Source organism: Gekko japonicus, unplaced genomic scaffold (genome assembly GCF_001447785.1).
Source record: "Gekko japonicus isolate JY-2015 unplaced genomic scaffold, Gekko_japonicus_V1.1 scaffold1900, whole genome shotgun sequence".
NCBI lineage: Eukaryota > Metazoa > Chordata > Lepidosauria > Squamata > Gekkonidae > Gekko > Gekko japonicus.
In genome coordinates this window covers 70,159-93,544 of record NW_015170944.1, presented here as the reverse complement: position 1 = coordinate 93,544, position 23,386 = coordinate 70,159, and positions in this window count along the sequence as shown.

Sequence of the window (23,386 nt, the reverse complement as noted above, 5' to 3'; positions counted from 1 at the left end):
TGGAGACTGGTTGTAATTTTGGGATAACTCCAGGCTGCACCGGGCGGTTGTCAACCCTACTACACAGTGGCTTCCTTGAATCAAAACAAATTTAGAGTCCAGTGACACCTTTAAGACCAACAAAGGTGCCGCTGGACTCTAAATTTGTTGCTGCTTCAGACCAACACAGCTGACTACCTGGATCTTTCTTGAATCAAGTTCACTGGAGAAAGGAGCCCTTCCACTTAAAACTACTGTCTCCAAAGAGGCTTCCCCCAGCTGAAGATTTCTTGTTTGATGAAGGAGAACCTTTAGATCCAACCGAATGTAAGGACAGAGTGCTATAAAGCCATTTTTTGTAGTAAATGTTTTTTTTTATTTACCTTGTACACATGACATGATATGGTGTGTTTGCATCTGATCCTTCTATCGCCCCAGGCCCAGGACTACCTCTCTGCAGTGCTAAGTATCGTTGACCCTCTTGGCTGATAGTGCCCGTTATGTGTCTGGACTCTCACAGAGAAGTGTGCCGTTCCGGGTACTACCCCCCCCCCCGTGAATTGTATGCCTTGTTTTTAATGGATTTGAGTAATTATATATTGTAATTAGAAGATTTTTTACTTGTATTTTATTTATTTATTTATTTATTTATTTATTTAACCTAGGGCCACAAACATATAGGGGTGGTGACTACCCTACCAGGCACCCTTTTTTCGGCGGATCTTCTTCGGTTGTTGTCTTGTTCTTTTTCTTTTCTTTTCTTTTCTTTGCGGGAGGTAGTCGGCGGCATCCCTTCTGGTGCTGGTCTTTGAGGTTCCCTTCTTCCGGCCGTAGCGATTCCATTTCCGGCCAGGACCACTTGCACTTCCGCGCATGCTCCGCTGCGGCCTCTGTCCCGATGAGGCTCCGGCCTGCTGCGTTGCTCCGCCTCCGCGCCAGTTGGTCCGGCCTCCTTCACTCGCTCGTTCCTTGCCTCGCCAGCCACCATTTTTCTCCATCGCCGCCGCCGCCACCACCACCGCTCGCTCGCCGCCCCCCGCCGCCGCAACACAGGGACGGGTGCCCCCCCACTCTAGTAGCAGGTACCCATTAGTCTATCCGCCCTTTAACGGGCTTTCGAGCCGCTGGGTGGGCGAGAGCTGGGACATAGGGCTGGGTGCTCACCCTGGCCGCGGTGGGGCTCGAACAGCCGAAGCTGTTCAGCCAGATGTACATGCAGGCATCACTTACCGCCTGCGCCACCGCTCCCTGTATATTTATAATATGATGTCACCCGGTCTGAGCCGGTTTTAGGGAGAGCGGTTTTAGGGAATTAAAATAAATAAATAGATATTGCAGTGGGGCCTTCTGTGTTCACAAAGCCAGACGCCTTGTCAAAACACCTTCTCGTTGGCAGATGAAATGGCAGGCCCACCACACAATAGTAATCCTAAAACCGCCTCAGAATCTAAAAGCAAGAGCTACATTCTGGAAACCCCCTTCCCACAGGCTGCATCTTGCCAGCTGGTCTCTAGAATTGCTTTCACTTCCTCTAGCCAAATTCAAATGGCCTCTTTATTCATACTCCGATCAGATTCCAAACCTATTTCAGCTCCGATTCAGGCAAAGGGGTGTGACCCCCTCAGCTAGGTTTGACTGCCTCTTAATTAGCATTCATTGCTAATAGCAAAGCCAAGCCAAGGCAAAACAGAATCTTTGAATAACAGGAAAAATTGCTCACAATAACGTGTTTAGTACCAATTCTCTTCTAGGCACAGGACACAAAACTGACAGTCCACGCTCCTGAAAATCACTGTTTTTCTGGCCCAACCTTATCTGTGCTCTCCGATTTCTAAGCATAATACAATATCTGTAGTTTATATCCTTACAGCAGGGCTTTTCAACAGGTAGCTTGTGAGTGGTAGTTCACCAGTTATTGCAAAGTAGCTCAGGTGACATCTTAGAAGACCCAGGAAAAAAATTGCTAGATCTGACCTATGCTTTATATTTTTAAAATATTTTTTTTTATTTCATAGTATTTAATTTTTTTAATTATGGTGCTGGAGAAGACTCTTGAGAGTTCCTTGGACTGCCAGGAGATCAATTCAGTCAATCCTAAAAGAAATCGACCCTGACTGTTCCCTGGAAGGCCAGATAATGAAACTGAAGCTCAAATACTTTGGCCACCAAATGAGAAGGGAACACTCACTGGAGAAGACCCTGATGCTGGGAAAGATTGAAGGTCAAAGAAGAAGGGGGCAGCAAAGAATGAGATGGTTAGACAGTGTTACCAATGCACAACATGAAATTAAGCAGACTCTGGAGCACAACGGAAGACAGGAGGGCCTGATGTGGTCCATGGGGTCGCGAAAAGTCGGACTCAACTGTGCGACTGAACAACAACAACCCCTTCTCCTGACATCTCTTAGGTGCATCATGAAACAAGAATGTGAAAATCACTTTAGGCAAAATTAGGTATTTATACATGTTCCCAGTCATCGCCTTCGCCATGAAATGATGCCAAATGTATAGTCACTTTTCCCCAGGGTGATTGTATAGGATTCTGCGCCTCAAGCCTGTCCAGGAATGAGAGGGAATCCTATACTTTTACAATACATTAAACAATAACCCAGAGAGGTAGGCTACCCTCTCTGAATTTCAGAACAATAAGCCACCAGAACCTCTTTTAACTAGAGTCCCCTTCCAGCCTAAGAGCAAGGTTCAGACTCTTAGCTGGCATCTGGTTTTTACACATTAGCACCTCTTCCCAGAGATGCACAATATTTTAACCTACCTCCAATAGTAGCATATGTGGTCAGCGTTTAGGCTACCGGATTTTAGGCTTGGAACTCAGTTACACATCAAAAACAAGAATAAGTTTTTATTCAACACAGAGCATTGCAATTAGACCATAAAAGTTTCAAATAACAAGCCTAAGGCAGTTTGCCTTAACTAAACATAATGCTTCATATTTACCATGTCAGGAACATCTACAGTCCAAATAGTCCAAGGGATTTTGAAGGGAAATACCATCGTTGCACTCCATGTGCTTTAAGTCCCAAAGCAATTCTTTGTTCTCCCAGGGACCACACGTCCAGGTGCAATAAAACAAGCAGGGAGCAGAGAGCTCACGAACAGGAACAAGAACACAAGAGCAGCAGAGAGAACCGAGAGAACAGAGCTCTCTTCCATTGGGAATGACCAGTTATAGGCCCATTCCAGTCACAATCAGCTGTGGCCAGGCAGCCAACTGCAAGTGGGCAGGGGGTGGCCAATTCTTTGTTGTCATGGGTGCAAGTGGGGATAGGCTGGAAGTTTGGAAACCACGCCTGCAGTCACATGGCCCCCAACTCCAGCTTCTCCATCGGCTATGTGGGCTTCTGGCATGCTGGCCTAGCTTCCAGCATGGAAGTGTGAAGAATGTGTGGTTATATGGCAGGGCTATAAAATTTTGGCCAAATGTGCAGGCCATATGGCTTCAACAGGAAATACAACACAGGAGGTTATCAGCAAGACATCCTAGGGGAAGGCAGGGGCTTTTAGAAATCAATATTTCTATACAGTGATACCTATTGAATCCCCAGAATTGTCCAAATAGATTTGTACTAGAGAGTAAGTCTCCATCAGTTCATTGTCACTCTTCTCATACATGGGACCAGGCTACACATCCCTTTGTGTCTGATACAGGCATAAAAAGGTGGAGACTCTCCGTTTTTTTGCAACTTAAGAAAAATGCACCCTGCTTAGTAACCAGAGGCAGCATTCTGTTGTAATTGCTTTTATTTTCACAGCTAACTTTTAGGTAGAAGCGGAATGAGGGTGATAAATCAAACCCAGCTGGTGAAGGCCACTCAGAGGAACCTTGAGTAGACACTTACTGCTGGGCAAACACTACGCTATCCATCTGGAATATAAGAAGGGGGAGAGAATTTTTTTTTTCAAAGAAAGAAAAGCTTTTTGGGTGCTCTTGCATGGCAGCCGCCTGGAATGTCCTAGCACTGTTGCAATGACCAGGCTGAGCACAAAGAGTTACAAAAGATCAGTAGACTTCGAGCTACGGGCAAAGAATGAATTTAGGCAGACCGTAAAGCAGTGTTCCCTCTAAGCTGAGTTAGTGTGAGCTAGTTCACAGTTTTTTGGCCTCCGGCTCACACATTTTTGTCTTCGCTCAGGAAGGAGGGCTCCAGCTAATTTAGGCAGCAGCCAAATCACTCTCTCACAACTTTAATGCCAGTGGCTCACAAAGTAGAATCTTTGCTCACAAGACTCCACAGCTTAGAGGGAGCATTGTCGCAAAGTTCCCAGTGTGCTTCAGAGGCAATGAGTTCTTTCCCAGGGGGGTTGGGATACAAAGGTCTGTGATAGGGCTGCCAGCAATACTGCTTCTATGGAGTGGCAGCAGGAGGGAGGGGATTAGCATTGCATGCACGGTGACTTTACTTCCAGGGAAAAAAACCTGGAAGTGCTGTTGGGTCGCTCTAGGAATTGCCAGAAACTCTATGGTAAAACTGGTTTTGCTGGAAATGACATCATGGCACACACCATGCAGTGCCCCCCCATGTGCCTACCCCACTGGTTGCTGTGTATGGTCTGACAACCCTAGTTCACGAAAATGTTGCCTCTGGTATGAAAAGTATGGCTAGCCTGTTATATAATGGATGGCTAGCAAGGATGCTCAAACGGGTGCTCGTACTGCTCATGTCCAGTTCACTGGTCATAAGGGGGGAGCCTATTTGCAATGGACAGCCTACCTTTTTGTGGATGTCTGGCAGTTGTCTCAATGCCCTTTCTTGTGCACGCGTTTTATCACACAGCCCAACTGATTTTTACTTTTTGGTATCCTTGCTCATTTCCGTAAACAGTTAAATCATCTGTTTAATTTTATTTCTATTGATTACATTAGACTTATATCCCACCCTCCCCATAAATGGGCTCAGGGCGGGAAACATCATATAAATATACAGTTTACCACTTTCGTTTAAATACAATAAACAGGTTGCGATCACACACACAATTAGCCATGCCATAGGGGCAAATGCCAAGCGGATTTAAAGGGCACGATCAGACACGAACATATGGAAAGCGCCTGGCGCCCATCGGCAACCCGTTTTGCTCTGCCGCAGAAGCAGAGTAAAAAGACACCAGGGAAAGTCCAGTAGCAAACGGGTTGCTACGGGCTGCAGACAGACTTTCCCCTGTCTGATTGCTCCAGCGTGCTCTCGTGGCGTCGGGATGGTCTGATCAGGCCACCCCGACTCTGTGCTGTTGTTTTCCCCCCCTTCTCAGTATGCGCATCATCGCACCCTCCGTAGGGAGCCCTCAGTGCTGAGATGCAATTCATCGATTCCCCGTTTAAGCGCATCAGGAACAAATGGGAAAGAAAGAAAAAAATGACTCACCTGCAGTTGTGTCTGATCACGCGGTGGCGGGCTGCCCCCGCAGCTTCAAAGGACTGTGTGATCACACAACTGTGGGTCAAATACCTTCGGGGGGAATAGCCTCGCTTCCCCCCCCACGTTATCTCGCACGCAAGGCCGCCACCCTAATAAAATACAATAAGAACAATCGAATATCACACAGTCGGCACCGATTCTCAGGGGTTCAAATGTCTAAGAACTAAAAACTGCCTGATAAGGAGGGGTGGAGCAGGAGAGGGGAGGGAGGAGGCGAGTCCCGATGGAAAGCCCATCCCCAACCAACAACTCTGTGTTACGGGCCCCGCAGAATTGCATCAAGTCCCACTGGGCCTGGATCTCGCTTGGAAGAGTGTCCCACCGGGTTGGAGGCAGACCCAAGAAAGCCCCAGATCTGGTTGAGGACAGCCAGATGCTCTTGGGGCCGGGGGTCACCAGCAGGTTTTCATCACCTCGAGTGGAGTGCTCCTTAGGTGGTGTACCGGGAGAGGCGGCCGCGAAGGTATGCTGGTCCCAGACCATTTAGGTCATGAATGCAGGGTTTAAAAAAATAATAATCTACCATTCAGTATTCCTCCGTCCTTAGTGACATTCATGGCAGCTGATCTGTTTTGTTTGGCAGCGTTTTTGTCCGTGCAGGGTTTTTTTGTTTGTTTGTTTTTTTAATGCCAACTGGTTCGATAGCCGTTCAGATTGTTCCCAGCCAAACAGAAAGGACCTGGGGATTTGTTCGCGTGTGATCCTGACAGTCAAAGAACAGAAGCTTGGCCACTGAACATGGTCAATGGGAAATGCATGGCATTCTTAACGACTAGTCCTCTTGCTGAAAGGCTTTCTTATCTGGGGTTGCCAGCTTCCAGGTGGGAGCTGGAGATCTCCTGGGATTACAAGTGATCTCCAGACAGCAGAGATCAGTTCCCCCCTGGAGAAAATGGATGCTTTGGAGGGTGAGTTCTATGGCATTATACCATGGTGAAGTCCCTCCCCTCTCCGAACCCCACCCTCCTCAGGCTCCACCCCCTAAATCTCCAGGTATTACTCAAGTGGGAGTTGGCAACCCTATCATTATCCCATGTTTCTCCTGATACCTCCTTTGCTTCCTCTTACCAGACTCTGCTCCCACCGTTCCCTGTTGCTCTCTGGCACTCTTGCAACTTGCAACAGAGAAGTTCCAAAGAAGGATTATCACTAGCAGGGGTCATTTCCTGCAGGAGCGCACAGGAGCGGAGTTCCGGCAGTGAAGAGCCCAGCGGGCGGGCACATGCAACAAGCCCCACCCCCTGCTCCCAGCAGCCCTCAGTCAGAACAAGAAGCAGCCAGGTAAGCTGCAGAGGCCCTCCAGTCCAAAACAGTCCAGTGGCACCTTTAAGACCAGGTTTTATTCAGGTACAAGCTCTCCCTCCTCTGTGAGTTCCCCCCCCCAATCGCTAGCAATCCAAAACAGCCCAGTGGAGCCTGAGCGGTGGGTGTTACCTTCTGACACAGTTCCGGTGATGTCAGGGGGTGTGGCATATGCAAATAAGTTATGCTAATGATCTCCTGCACCTCATTTTCTACAAAATGACCCCCTAGGGTTGCCAGCTCCAGGTTGGGAAATACCTGGAGATTTGAGGGGTGGAGCCTGGAGAGGGCAGAGTTTGGGGAGGGGAGGGACCTCAGCAGGGTATACTGACATAGAGCCCACCCTCCTAGGCAGCCATCTTCTCCAAGGGAACTGGTCCCTGTCAGCTGGGGATCAGCTGGGAAAGTGGGAGGTCTCCAGACCTCACCTGGGGATTGGCAACCCCATCTCCTTCAGCCAAACCTTGGAGCTGGGCTTTCAGGTATTCCCTTCTGCTGACAACCCAATTCCCCCCCCTTTTGTTAAGAAAACAGGATTCATTCCCACTCCCCCATAATGAATGTACAGCTATTAGGACACAGGAGACTATCGGGGAATGAAACAAAAAGAAAATGCTTTTTAAAGGATTACGGGCCTCCCTGGCATTGCAGGCTTCAGTGCATCCGATGTATATAATGGCCAGATGTTTGATTAAGTGCTGTTGCTAAAACGCGCTAGAGCCCAGTTGGATGTTTAAACAACCTTTTACTGCTCTGTGGGTTTTTTTATTCTTTATCCTTCATTTCCCTACGTGATCCGTTTATGCAAGTGGCTAAAGGGAGGCTAAGGCTACCAAATCCAAGTCGGGGGATTCCTGGAGATTTGGGGGTGGAGCCCAGGGAGGGTGAGGTTTGGGGAGGGGTGGGACTTGAGTGGGTGTGCGATGCCGTCGAATCCGCCCTCCAAAGCAGCCATTTTTTCCTGCAGGGGAACTGGTCTCTGTAGCCTGGAGGTCAGTCGTAACTCCAGGTGATCACCAGGCCCCACCTGGAGGTTGGCAGCCTTGAGGGCAGCGCAGTGCAGAAGCGAGGGGACTGTTCATCACTTACAGCAGCAGTCTGTGCCCTTTTACTACAAGGACCCCAGTTTGCCATCCTTCTGGCTCAGTGCACACGTAACAGGAAACCTGGGTGTTCTTTCTCTGTGATGATTTTGTCAGATCAGGAGTCACCTTGGAGTAAAGGTAAAGGTTTCCCTTGCTCGAAAGCCAGTCGAGTCCGACTCTAGGGTTGCGGTGCTCATCTCAGTTTCAAAGCCGAAGAGCCAGCGCTGTCCAAAGACGTATCCGTGGTCATGTGGCCGGCATGACTAAACACGAAGGCGCACGGAACGCTGTTACCTTCCCACTGAAGTGGTACCTATTTACATACTTGCAATTTCTTGCTTTCGAACTGCTCGGTTGGCAGGAGCTGGAGCTAGAGATGGGAGCTCACTCCGTCATGCGGCACCCGGGTCTCGAACTGCTGAACTACCGACCTTCCACAGCCTGCAGTTCAGCGTCTTAACAACTTGAGCCACCACTCAAATTACTCAAATCCTGGTTTGTCTTGACAGATGCCAGTTTCATTACCTTTGCTCTGTGTCTGGGGACGGGTAGTCAGCATTGAGGAACAAGCCAGGAGTAAGCAAGGATGTCTATGTGAACACTTCATATGAAACTTTAGTTAAGAATTACAGGACTCTCTCCCCAGGATGTTTTAGGGTTGCCAATCCCCTGATGAGGGCAGGGGTTCCCCAGTTTTGGGGCCCCCGATACGCCTGCTGGCCAACTAGCCAGCGGGGAAGCCCTGCCCCTGAAGAGCTCCACAAGTCCAACATGCCTGGCGCCATGACGTCACATGGAGGTGACTTCCTCGCACCAGGCATGTTGTGGGGGAAGCTCTAGCGTTCTGCCAAAAAACTCTATGGTGACCAAAGAGTTTTTTGTGGAACGCTAAAGCATCCCCCTGCGATGTGCCTAGTGCAATGACATTACTTCCAGGTGATGACATCACAGTGTGCGCACAAAGATCCAGCCTGGAGCCCCCCGCCAGAAAAAGGTAGGGGGCTAGGGACCTGGTGGCAACCATAGGATGATTTGATTGTCTTTGTCTCTCACTGCCTTGCATCAGCAGGTGGAGATTTCTGTTTTGTCTGGTGTTCTCAAAGTGACCCAGATGGACCCTCTTTCCCATTCATGTGTTTATGTGCTTCTGTTTTGTTGAATTGTTTTTATTATTTTAGAAATCTGCATTTTAAAATTTGTTTCAAAGTTCCAGTCTTTGCAGCCTCGGGCGTCCTGAATGGTGTGGAAAGGCAGCATAAAACATCTCCCTTATAAATAAAAGCCGAATGGTGGTGGCACTTCTCTAGAACATTCCACACGCTCCAAAATCAGTTCGCTCTCTGATCTGTCATTCAGAGGGTCTCCCTATCCACTGGCTGCTTTGCCTGAGTCCTGCCTCCAACATTCTAAACATTTTGCTGTTCCTCTCCCCCCATAGCCAGTCAGAACACAGAGGTTATTTGCATATGCAGCCTCATTGGCCTCTGCCTCAGAACACAGAGGTCGTTTGCATATGCGACTTGATTGGCTTTTGCCTCTAACATTCTAAACAGTTTTGCTGTTCTGAGGTAAAATGTGTCCAATCTCCAGGTGAGGGCTGGAGATCACTCAGAATTACAACTGCTTTCCAGATGGCAGAGATTAGTTCCCCTGGAGAAAATGGTGGGCTCTGTATCCTTATATGCTGCTGAGGCGTCATCACACCAGCAACATCTGGTATTTGGGAAAAATTCTATGGCAGAAGCCGGTTTTACTATAGAGTTAATACCAAAGCATCGCAGTGACGTCGCAGCGTGGTGATGTCGCTTACCGTGCAATGTTGGCAATGAGGCCTGGACCTTTCTCTTTCTCCAGGTAAGTCCCCCCACATCCCCTGCTGGTTGCCAGGAGGGACCTGGAACTCTAGTTTACAGAACCGCCTGTGTAAAGTGCTGTCAACTCATAGCTGATTTATGGTGACCCCATAGGGATTTCAAGGTGGTTCGCAATCACTTGCTTCTTCGTACCAACCCTGCACCTCTTTGGTGGTCTCCCGTCCAAGGACTAGCCAGGGCCAACCCTGCTTAGCTTCTTAGATCTGACAAGTTTGGGTTAGCCTGGCCCATTCCGTTCGGGGCACTGAATTGTCTGTTTACTCAAAATGTTTCTATTATGCCTGCTAGCCCATAAAGTTTTCCAGTTGGCTAGTTCTAGTTGGTGATTCGCTGCTTCCAAATTTGGCCGTGGGGGTGTACAAGGCTGGAGGCAACTCCTCTTTTTTTTTTTCTTAATTGACACTCCGTTCTTCTCAGTGCAGCTTCTAAATCTGATTGACAAATGTGGGAATTGCACACTCTGTCCCCTCCCGCTGATGCCTCCCCGCGGGGAGAGCCCTGCTGTCGGTTTACTTGTGCTGATGTACAAGGAAAGGGACTCGCTCGCAATGCGGAAAGACGGGCTGACTTTTTAAAGCATTTTGCCGGCATTGGTCTCACTGATTTAAATTGGGTTTCTGCTAGCTGACCAAGCCTTTCCCCGTGCTTTCACGTCGCTTATCTTTGTTGGTTCCAGCGTGGGGCTTTTCCAGACTCGAATCGCTGTAAGCAGACTCATGAGTTTTGTTCCGTCTCTTCCACAATGTACACTCTTTTTACTTCTTGACAATCCCGGCACATGCGACTGCCTCAAACACTGGGTTTCTAAGCAGAGATGAGGACATGATGTGGTACTTCATTTCAAGGGCTCTATAGCCTTCTAGGAGCTGCGGTGGCTCAAGTGGTTAAGACACTGAACTGCAGGCTGTGGAAGGTCGGTAGATCAGCAGTTCAAGACCCGAGTGTGCCGCATGACGGAGTGAGCTCTTGTCTCTAGTTCCAGCTCCTGCCAACCTAGCAGTTCGAAAGCAAGAACTTGCAAGTAGATAAACAGGTACCACTTTGGTGGGAAGGTAACAGTGTTCCGTGCGCCTTGGTGTTTAGTCATGCCAGCCACATGACCACGGAAACATCTTCAGACAGCGCTGGCTCTTCGGCTTTGAAACGGAGATGAGCACCGCAACCCTAGAGTCGGACTCAACTGGCTTTCGAGCAAGGGAACCTTTACCTTTAGGTAAGTCTTATACATTTTAGAAAATATGCAATAGTAACATTACTGAATGGCCTATGCATTCTTAAAATCTGGAAGGTCAGTAGTTCAGCAGTTCGAGACCCGGGTTGCCACATGACGGAGTGAGCTCCCGTCTTTAGTTCCAGCTCCTGCCAACCTAGCAGTTCGAAAGCAAGAACTTGCAAGTAGATAAATAGGTACCACTTCGGTGGGAAGGTAACAGCGTTCTGTGCACTTTGGTGTTTAGTCATGCCGGCCACATGACCACGGAAACGTCTTCGGACAGCGCTGGCTCTTTGGCTTTGAAATGGAGATGAGCACCGCAACCCTAGAGTCGGATTCGACTGGCTTTCAAGCAAGGGAACCTTTACCTTTACCTATAGCCTTCTTCTGCCTACACTTTCAAGCTTTGACTTTGAAGGAAGTTGCGATCAGAGGAAAAAAAACTATTCCTGGCTTTGCTTAAATACCATGTAAAACTGGTGCTTTCCCTTTGGAAAGGTCCCTGTGGTCCATTAAACTGCCTGCAAATTAAACAGTGGCACTAAAGAAGGCTGCTTATAACTCCTCTGGGGGATGGAGCTCTTTGGTGCATGTATTACTGTGACCTACAAGCTATAGGGCAGTAGCGACAAAATTACTTCATTAACAGTGACATTAGTACCTGATTGCTCACTGCACATCCAGAGAATTTGCTGAAGACAGAATGGGGGGAAAAAACCCACCCTAAATTATGCATCTGTTTTTCTCTTTCCAAGCTGGACGTGTTTTTCTTCTTCTTAGTCTCTGATTTCAGGTTCTATGATGTGGCGTGTATTAGACACAGAAAACTACAAAAAGTGTCTACAAAATCAGGGCATGTGGCAAAATAGGCCTGCAATGCCTTACTAGGATACCACCTATTTTGTCTAAATGGTAGATCATCCAGGGTGTGGGGGGGGGGCATGGTGTAGCCTGATCTTGTCCGATCTTGGAAGCTAAGCAGGGTCAATAGTTGGATGGAAGTCCACCAAGGAAGGGTCCACAGAGGAACGCAATGGTACATCACCTGTGCTTCTCACGTGCCTTGAAAGTCCCTTGTTGGGGTCGCCATAAGGCTGTTGCAACTTGACGGCACATAGTATGTACATAGTAGATGGAGGCGGGACATTTCACTTATTCCTATACCACCACTACCATGACTCTGAGCTTTTCGTTAAACTGCTCCTCTGAATATGTAATCTCAGTTTTCCTCAATTTTCTAGTGAAGTCTCACTTTAGGGACAAATCATTTCTGAAACCTCTTCCTGGTGAAGTGGGTCATATGAACGAGAGGTTGACTAGACATTGTCAACATCATTGACAGGTTCACATGGTGTGGGGTTTCTTGTGCTTCAGACTAGACTTGTCGCAAATTTCACAGCGGATGTATTTGACAGTCAGATTTACCTTGCTGAACTGTGACAATCAGACGGGAGCCAATTAGCAGGTTTGTTTGGCACCAGATGATTAGAATGGCTGCCGAACAGGTTTACTTTTTCTTTTTCTTCAAAAGTGCACATGCATGAAAATGCAAAGTAGTTCGGCAGCCGTTGGCGTTGCTAAGGACTATGTAGACAAACAAAAATATGCAGCAAGATTTCTTTTGATTATGACTGATTTAGATGATTTGTGACCGATTTTACTCTCTATTTAAAGAATTGTCTGCTGAGTAGAGGAGCAGCATGGGAATGAGTGGAGGAAGTTGAACACCTTTGGGCTGTGTCACAACACATAAATGCATAAAGCTGATTGTACTGTACTGTACGATTAGGAAGGAATACATTGAAGCCACCTGCCCCAAAGCTATGAATGGCTCTACAAATGAACAGTCTGTTGAAAAACTGGCTCCATGTTCATGACTGGCATTCTACAAATGAACAGTCTGTTGAAAAACTGGCTCCATGTTCATGACTGGCAAACAGGATGCAGGGCAAACCGGTAGCTATTCAAGCATCCCTATTCCAGACTCGAGTTGGAAAAACCCATATGATAGTGTTTCTCCATGTAAAAAGTAAATTCCATGTAGAAAACTAGCATGTTGTGGTAATGACTAGACTAGAACCTTTTTCTCCATTAGCAAGCTTTGTGACTTTTTCAAGCATTCGGACAATAGCTTTACCACCTGCAGTGTGCAATGGAACAACCAATAGCCATTATGATTTTTTGGATCACTTGATTTGTGGATCACAGGATTTTGCAGGGCCTGTACATGAACTCCAACCCCTTGGAAACAGGGCCATGCCAGTCTCTGTCACAAAATTCTTGCTTATTACTGGGCCAGTGTGGAGTACAGCAGTCAGTGCAAGGGCTCCTACAACACAAAAAGAAAATCAGAAGGCGGCCAGAACTGGCCCATCGCTCAAATGATGCAAGCATCCACTCAGGGTACCAAATTGGAGGCAGCGGCTTGAAAGAAGACATGTGCCAATACCAGTGTTCCCTCTAAGCTGAGTTAGTGTGAGCTAGCTCACAGTTTTTTAGCCTATGGCTCAACCATTTCAGTTTTATTTATTTATTTATTTATTTATATTTTTGATTTATATACCGCCCTTGACCCCGAAGGGTCTCAGAGTGGTTTACAGAGAATATACTAATTGTTCCTAATCTAGGGCCACAATTCATATGGGAAGGGGCTGCCTACCGGCACCCAGCAGCACATTCTGTTGTTGTTTCCGGGCGGGCTTCTGGTGTTGCTTCCGGCGCCTCGGATGGGCTGACGGCATCCTCGGCAGGCTTCAGATGGAGTTCCTCTGGCGCGTGGCTGCTCCAACTGCGGCTCCAGCTAATGTCCCTTAGGCTCCGCGGCGCTGCGTCATCGCGCTGTCACAGCTCCGCCTCCATCCGTCATTGCCGCATCCTCAGATTGCCACTGCTCCGCCGCCATAACTGCCGCCGCCACACTCCTGGCACCCACCATCAGGAGGAGGGTGCCCCCTGCCACCTAGGGCAGGTACCCATTTGTCTACTCGTGAGTACACTTTCGAGCCGCTGGGTGGGCGGGAGCTGGGACTAGGGCCGGAAGCTCACCCTGGCCGCGGTGGGTCTCGAACAGCCATAGTGGCTGTTCACTAGTGTTGTTATTGCAGGCATCGAACTGCCTGCGCCACCGCTCCCTCCTCAGGAAGGATGGCTCCAGAGCAAACTAATTTAGGCAGCAGCCAAATCACTCACTCACAACTTTAATCCTAGCAGCTTACGAAGTAGAATATTTGCTCACATGGCTCCATAGCTTAGAGGGAGCATTGGCCGTCACCCCAAGATTCAAAGTGGACAGCAGAGGAACTTTCTTGGAGGCCTTCCTGAGCCATTGTGGGACACAAGAGGAAGGTGTTTGGGGCAGCAAAAAGCCTCAAGCCACCCCCGGGTGGAACCTCCATAGAGTATAACAGAGACTCCTCATCCCACGATGCTAAGCCCCTTTCCCAGCCAGTGATCCCCGTGATAAGCTCAAGGGACATCCTTGTTGACAAGGTTCATCTGCTTGAACAGCGTGCAGTCATAACATTTCACCCTTGTGTAGGATAACACGTAAATGATTGATCAGGTTTTAGACTCGGCAAACGCTAAAGTGTGATACAGAAACGGGGCTATTATGTTCGCTCCCTGCGTGCTCATGGTCTTTTATTTCTCTCTCGTCCAAATTATATTTGACATTCAATTTAAAAATCCAAAAGAGGCAATGAGCGCCCATAACATAATGTCTGGGAAGCTGCTGCGTATGTGACATTTAGCAGAATGGACGGTTTTCATTAAAAACACTCTTCAGCTGCCCTGTTTTGCTTTTGTCTGTTCGTAAAAAAAAACAAAAAACCACCAGTGGGAGGAATCTTCTCTTTGATCTGCCCCCCCCCCCCAACAACATCACCTGGATTTTAAATCTGTGGCTTCCCCAGTGTCCTCAGAAGAAGGGGGGGTTGTGGGGGGGGGTTGCATTGCTGTCAACAAAAGTGCCTTGTGAAAAATAATCTCAACGGGTTGGATCAAAAAGGTGCAATTTTGATGGAACTTCCATCCCTGAAAGAGGGGAAAGCAATTTCTTGCTACCACTGAGGACCCCCAGTTTGCTTCTCACACTGTTCCACCAGAAGCAAATACGGGGGGGGGCAGGGATTGTTCCAATGGCCTGTAGCTGGATAGGAAGATGTCCCATCCCACCAGCTTCACTCCACTGGCATTACTTTCGATCCAGTCTGAGAAATTTTTGGTCTTCTTAATCACACAAGAACCTTCATTTTGATGTTTCTACCTAGACCTCCACTTGCACCTGCTGGATGACCTTGGGCAAGCCATAGTTCTGATAAGAGCTGTCCTTGAAAAAGAGCAGTTTCTGTCAGAGCTCTCTCAGCCCCACCTACCTCACAGGGTGTCTGTTGTGGGGAGGGGAAGGGAAAGGCGTTTGTAAGCCGCTCTGAGACTCCTTTGGGTAGTGAAGGGCAGGGTATAAATCCAATCTCCTCCTCCTCCTCCACCTCCTCCTCCTCCTCCACCTCCTCCTCCTCCTCCACCTCCTCCTCCTCCTCCACCTCCTCCTCCTCCTCCACCTCCTCCTCCTCCTCCACCTCCTCCTCCTCCTCTTCTTCTTCTTCTTCTTCTTGATGTTCTGATGATGACTGTCGTTTTCTGAGAATCCTAGCATGTAGACTGAATATATATCAAGTAGCAGAAAGATCACGGGGCCTGACCTCACAACATTAAAAGAAGATGGGAGAAGCAGGGTGTCCATCTTTTAGGGACACAAAAAAGTTCAAGTCCAGGGCCACCTTTAAGACCAGCTAAGTTGTATTGAAGGTATAAGCTTTCATGTGTGTGCACATTTCTTCATGCACATGAAAGCTTATACCTTCAATACAACTTTGTTGGTCTTAAAGGTGCCCCTGGACTTGATTTTTTCCCCCTGATGCTTCAGGCCAACATGAATCTATCTTTGAGGGACACGTTAATCTGAAAAGACATAAAACGATCGAGGTCTTTGCTCCGCCATTTCAATCTGAAGATCTCTGTTTCAATTTCACTTCTCCTTCATGCAAATCAAATCCGTGATGCTTTATTTTCATGCCATTTTCTGTTTCCATTTCCCCCCATGAAATCAATGCATTTTTCAACACTACAAGGCAGTAAAGCAACATTACGGGTATATTACACGTATCAATTGCGTACACTGAATCATATACATTGCTTTAAAAAAAACCTGTATGGCACAGTACAGACCAATCTACAAAACCAAGAGCTAAAACTATTGGCAACATATAAATGCATGTCAAAAGAGATGAAGTAAGGAACAATTGGTCATCCCTACTCAGAAACAGCAAAACCCATCCACGATATTGTGCCACTTTCCCCTTTTCACTGCTGGGAGCTGAGTTGGCCCAGCTCAGCCAACAGATGAGGCAGAGGTGGATGGATTTCCCAAGCAAACTGGAAACCACGGAGCACATGTTGTGTGTGTGTGTGTATTATGTGCTGTCAATTTCCTTCTGACTTATAGCAACCCTGTGAATTAATGACCTCCAAAAATGACCTCCAAAAAGCGGGCTCTGGTGGCTCAAGTGGTTAAGATGCTGAACTGTAGACTGGAAGGTTGGTAGTTCAGCAGTTCGAGACCCGGGTGTGTCGCATGACAGAGTGAGCTCCCGTCTCTGGTCCCAGCTCCTGCCAACCTAGCAGTTTGAAAGCAAGAAATTGCAAGTAGATAAATAGGTACCACTTCGGTGGGAAGGTAACAGCGTTCCACGTGCCTCGGCATCTAGTCATGCCGGCCACATGACTACGGAAACATCTTTGGACAGCGCTGGCTCTTTGGCTCTGATACGGAGATGAGCACCGCAACCCTAGAGTTGGATTTGACTGGCTTTCGAGCAAGGGAAACCTTTACCTTTACTTTACATAAAAAGCCCCATTTTAACAGCCTTGATGTGGTCTTGCCAACTGAGGCCAGTGCCTTCCTTAACTAAGTCCATCCATCTCATGTTGGGTCTTCCTCTTTTTCTGCTGCCTTCAACTTTTTATAACATGATAGTCTTTTCCAGTGACTCTTGTCTTCTCATGATGTGATAGCCTCAGTTTAGTCATTCTAGCTTCTAGGGAAAATTCAGGCTAGATTTAATCTAGAACCCGCTTATTTGACTTTTTGGTGCTCCACAGTATCCATCAACCTCTCCTCCAGTACCACATTTCTAGCTTTTCTCCCTCGGCGTTCACCCCTGTGTACATTCTGCATCCAAACCTTACGCTGACCCTCAACACCATTGTCCATAGGACAGGGGGCCTCCTCCCAAGGAAGTACATGCCCCATGTCTTCGTTTTTGACCCACAATAGAGTAGAAGGATTTCTGGTACACTACCAGTTCAAGCAGTCACCTGTACCCATTTTTCAATTTACTGTCTGCATACTCACTAAAGGTAAAGGTTCCCTTGCTCGAAAGCCAGTCGAATCCGACTCTAGGGTTGTGGTGCTCATCTCTGTTTCAAAGCCGAAGAGCCAGCGCTGTCCGAAGACGTTTCCGTGGTCATGTGGCCGGCATGACTAAACACCAAGGCACACGGAACGCTGTTACCTTCCCACCGAAGTGGTACCTATTTATCTACTTGCAATTTCTTGCTTTCGAACTGCTAGGTTGGCAGGAGCTGGAACTAGAGATGGGAACTCACTCCATCATGTGGCACCCGGGTCTTGAACTGCTGAACTACTGACCTTCCACAGCCTGCAGTTCAGCGTCTTAACCACTTGAGCCACCGCAGCTCCTCGCATACTCACTAAGTAGATGCAAATAGTACATGCACGGGCTCTATGTGTGACAGTGGGAAAGAAGAGGTCCTGACTCTACAGACAAGCGTAAGCGCATGCTGTCTCAAGTGGCGTTTCTCATGGTGCTGGACGGGTCGTTTCGTAGAAAAAGAGCTAGGGGAACTCATTAGCATAACTCATTAGCATATGCCACACCCCCTGACATCATAAGGCCCGGCGGTGGACCTGCAAGGCCGGCGGGAGTGCAAGGAAGCCCCGCGAAGGCCCTCCCTGGCCCCAGGCAGGCAGGGGTGGGGGGAGGCAGGGAGGAAGCAACTTACCCTCCCTCTTCTCCTCCCTCCTCCTGGCTGAATGAGGGCCGGAAGCGGGGCGGCCGGAAGCAGGGGGCGGGGCTTCGTCGTGTGCCCCGCCCCCCGCAACTCATCCGGGGGAACTGCGATCCCCTGCAATCCCCCCAAATCGACCTCTGGTGCTGGACCACCATGCATGTCAAAAGAGATGAAGTAAGGAGCAGTCAGCCATCCCTTCCCAGAAGTAAGGGACAGTTGGTCATCCTTTCATCTCTCCTCCTAACATTAAAAGAGGATGGGAGGACCAGGGGTGTCTGTCTTTGTAGGACATGTTAAAATGTTTGTGGGTCATGGAAATATAAAGGTCAGCGCTTTAATGCATGGGAGGTTTTAGGCAAATACCATTTCCCTTCACACATCTTATCATTTTCTCTTCCACTTCTGCCCTCCGGTAGACAAAGCAATTAACAGAAGCTTCCATTTCGAGTTTAAAGAGGTAATTATTACCTGCTTAAATACGATTTAATATTACTTTGAATCGCGGAAATCATTTGATATCACTCTTTATAGGTGCAGTTACATCAACCTCAGTGTGAATTACGGTTTTAAAAGGATTAACTTTCGTCGTGTTGCTGCAGAGGCCTGATTGTGTCTTCTCTTCTTCCATAGAACAGATCCATGAAATCATGGCTGGGCGACCATCCTGTTCCCACCAAAGTTTGCCAAAAGTGAAATTCGATGTGATTTTAGCAAATCCTGCCCAGATGAAACATCTGAAGGAATTCTGAGCTAAAAGGATTTCCACACATCACTAGCATTTCTAAGCTGGTGTTTTGCCCGTCTTCGCCTTGCAGCTGAAGCACGGCTGAGATAAACACAGTCCACAGTTCAGATTCCTGATGAGGCAGAAACCAAAGTCGGGAAGAAAGTCTGAAAACTTTCTACCTTCAGGGAACCCGTTCCATATCCATTTCTGTGACAAGGAACCCTTATACGTTGCTCATGGGATCCCTGGGCATTGAAGAGGTTTCTAGTGACCATTCTCTTGTGCCCGACACAGTTCATTCAAAACACTTACTCAGTTGCTTGGGCTTCAACGCTACCCCACATGAACTGTAAATGTGACCTGGCTGGAACACATAATATCTGCTCCTGTAATTCCACAGTACAGGGAGGAAAGGCAACAGGCTGTATAGCCTGATCTCCTCAGATCTCAGATGAGCGAGGCCAGTACTTGGGATGGGAGACCACCAAGGAAGAGGCTGCAGAGGAAGGCCATGGCCAACCACCTCTGCTTCTCCCTTCCCTTGAAAGCCCCTTGCTGGGCCCCCCATATTTCAGCTGCAACTCAACAGCTATACAACGCAGCTACACAGTGCAGTGGAAGCCTGGTAGCCACTAACAAGTTGTATGTGAGGGAAGGTTGCCCTTCATTGCTGACCTTAGTCTCCCACTATAGCCATAGGAGCTGCGGTGGCTCAAGTGGTTAAGACGCTGAACTGCAGGCTGTGGAAGGTCAGTAGTTCAGCAGTTTGAGACCCGGGTGTCGCAAGACGGAGTGAGCTCCCGTCTCTAGTTCCAGCTCCTGCCAACCGAGCAGTTCGAAAGCAAGAAATTGCAAGTCGATAAATAGGTACCACTTCGGTGGGGAGGTAACAGCGTTCCATGCGCCTTGGTGTTTAGTCATGCCGGCCACATGACCATGGAAACGTCTTCGGACAGCGCTGGCTCTTCGGCTTTGAAACAGAGATGAGCACCGCAACCCTAGAGTTGGATTCAACTGGCTTTCGAACAAGGGAACCTTTACCTTTACCTTTTTATAGCCATAGCAGGACATCCCCTCCCGCTCCTGTCTCCTACTGCTGCTTGGTGGTACAGAGGAACAAGAAGAAAGAAGACAAGCAGCATTGCAGCAACGCTTGAGGCTTTCTCCAGATCTCTAATGGGCATGTAAACGGAAGTGACATCGCAGCATTGTGCACTGCAGAGTCACCACTGCCCCACTCCCAAAAGCTCAGCCTTACAAGGAACCCCAACGTTTGACAAACTGGGTTATAGAGGAAAGAATCCAGAGAATGGGGGAAGCGCTAGACTAATGGAGGGGAGGCAGCATGGCATAGCCCAAACTTGTCAGATTGCAGAAGCTATGCAGGGTTGGTACCTGGAAGGGGGACCACCGAGGAAGATCTCTTAAAGGAAGGCCATGGGCAATGTTCCCTCTAAGCTGTGGAGTCCTGTGATCAGCAATTCTACTTTGTGAGCTACTGGCATTAAAGTTGTGAGCGAGCGATTTGGCTGCTGCAGTTTGCTCTGGAGCCGTCCTTCCCGAGCGGAGACAAAAATGTGTGAGCCGGAGGCTAAACATCTGTGAGCTGGCTCACACTAACTCAGCTTAGAGGGAACTATGGCCATGGGCAAACCACCTCTGCTTCTCCCTTCCCTCAAAAGCCCCTTGCTGGGGTCGCCATAAGTCGCCTGCGACTTGGCAGCGTTTTACACACAGAGAATAAGCATACGGCAGAGAAACAACATCCATTCTGACTGTGGTGAATGTGGAGAGAAAGTACTCCCAATTACTCATAAAAGTATAGAAGAGGGGGGGAAAACCACACACACAACTTCATTGCATGGGAAGACATGGAGCTGAGACGATAGGCTTAGCTACATGTAACAAAATTCTTGTGTTTATTGGTGGATGACATAATGATTTTGTATTAGATGTGCAATGGGACTTTGGGGGCTCCCAGTTGCACACGGATCCCTTTCTGCTCAAGACCACAGAGCATGGGATGAAGTGGCCTCAGCCTCCCCTCCCCCAGCACACAAAACACCATTTTCATATCCCCGAGCCACCCTACAGGGCCTCCGATTGACTCCACTGCAAAAATTATGCATGGCCCCATAAGTCAAGTGATTTTGAAACAGAGGCCAAGGGCTGTTGGAGGACATGAAAGCAGCACGAGGAAAAGGCTGAAGCAGGTTCTCCCCGTGTGCTCAGATGCCAGCAGAAAAGGGAGGCACAGAACTCGTGTCTCACATTTGATCCAAAGTCCTCATGATGTCCACCAACAAACACAAGGACTTAGGGTCACCACCCCCCAGATCTCCTGGAATCACAACTGATCTCCAGACTACAGAGATCGACTCCCCTGGAGAAAATGGCCGCTTTAGAGGGCGGACTCTATGGCATTAGACCCAACTGAAGACTGTCCCCTCCCTAAAGCCCACCTTTCCCAGGCTCCACCCCCAAATCTCCAGGAACTTCCCAATCCAGTACTGACAACCCTGCAAGGACTTAATGTGTAACCATTTTGCCTAAAGTGCCATTAATATTGCAATCTATGACAGAAGCAAAGTCTTGACTTCCTTTGATTACAGGAACTGAGGCTTGGTTTTGCTTCTCTTTGCCGAAATTGAAACCTCTCTGATTGTTTTAAGGTTATCTGCAGAACGCTGAGCGTCCCTGGTTATTTTCATGTCCACTTAAAGACAGACCGAGAGACAGGAGTCAACAGCACTTCCCAAATGGCCGGATGAATAAAAAGGTAGCTAGAGGGATCTGCTTTCTCTGCAACCAATTCTCTCAGCAGTGTGCCCGCCTGCATAGGCCGTCACAGTAACCAGCACACATTCCTGGGTGGCTTTGCTACAATCCCTCCTGCTAACACCCTGACCTATGTGAATGGTGTAGAAGATTTTGCACCTGCCGCCAAGTTTGATGGAGCCCGACATTTGGCTCTCGCTTGTAGTAGGCAGAAAAATCTGACAACTTCCCTGCCAGGAGTTGTGACAGTTTCACTGCAGAAGAAGAAAGTAGTTTTCAACGGCTCGTAGAAGTGGCATTAAAAGAATAATAAAAAAAAATTAAACATAATCCAGAATCGGTGCTTATCCAGCAACTTATATATCAAGGTTATTAGGATGAGATGAAAAGCAGTCAGACAGGAATTAGATTTCCTAAAATCTGCAGCCAGTCTTGCTATATTTCCTTCTAGGTAGAGACTAATGTGAGCTGGAGAAATGTGAATAAACTTGAAGCCTGGAGGAGGTACAATTACTTAGGAGTTCTTTAGAAGGTGCATAGTTGGCTCATGATGGGTGGGCTTATGTTCCCTAGGGAAGGACAACAATTTCAGTTCTTTTAGGGCTCCCCTGAGTTCAAGAAGTCCAAAGTCTTCCTGTGTAAATCATTGTGTTTAGCCATTTGGCCAAATTTTACATCATTTGTATGCCTGCCATGTTTTGCATTTAGGGCTTTAAACAGTCCCAAACCATCTGGTCCCTTTGCCTGAATCCCTTTAGCCTACATTTATGATCATTTAATAAACATCGGCCAGCAATCAGCAGAACAAAAGATCCTCCACTTCTCAGCAAGGCACATACGTGTAGATGAAGCGTACAATGATCCTAGTTACTCAGAAGTTCCTGTCCTCAGTTCAAAGTGTTTTTGATAGCTTGTGACTGGTCAAGAATCCAGCGTTTCCGAAGGAGCATCTGACAGTTAGATCGGATGTGAAACCATGCTTTAATTTAACTATGGTTGGTGTAACTATCTGAGAAGGATGGTGGCATGGTAAAGCCCAGTCTCATCAGATCTCAGAAGCTAAGCAGGGCCAGTATTTGGAAGGGAGACCACAAAGGCAGACGCTGCAGAGGAAGGCAATGGCAAACCACCTCTGCTTCTCACTTGACTTGAAAGCTTCCTGTGGGGGTCACCATAAGTCAGCTGTGAATTGACAGCACATTACACACACAGTGTGACTGTCTGGACATGGGCCACTCCATTAACTCTGGTTTGTTAGAGTCTATCAGATCAGCATCTGAAGCCAAGGGTTGAAAATCTACATTGGGAATGAGATGATCTCACATTCTGAAGGCCGATAGTAGGACGGCCATTTCAGTGGTCGCTTCCTCTCTTTGGAATTCTTTAGAGGTGGCTTATCTGGCCCCAGGTTTCACTGAGGGTAGGTACATGGTGAGATTGAATTTCTATACTGGGAAAGTTTCATCTGAGATGTCCTCACACACTAAAGACAGGACAATCATCTTGGCAGTGGTGTCCTCTCTGTGGAATTCTTAGACTGGCTTATCTGGCTCCAGGTTTTAGGGAGGGTAGGTACATGGGGGGAATGAGAGAGGAAGAGATCATGGGGTGTTATTGGTTTCTGGGGAGTTTTGATTTGAATGTGCTGGTGAAGTGTATCATGAGTTTTAAAATTTTGTTTCTTGCTGCTCCTTTTGTGGTAGGTGTTCTCATTAATTCAGTCAAATTGTGTGTTTTTATTGTAAACACTTGCAAGAATTCCTTCGGGTTAGTCAGTGGGATATTACATTTCATAAATAACATTTTAAAATAAGCAGACATGTGTAGGCCAAACAGCTCAAAGCGTGCTGTACTCAAAGGTAAAGAAATCCAGCTCTATGTAGCCATGGCACTTTTTAATCCAA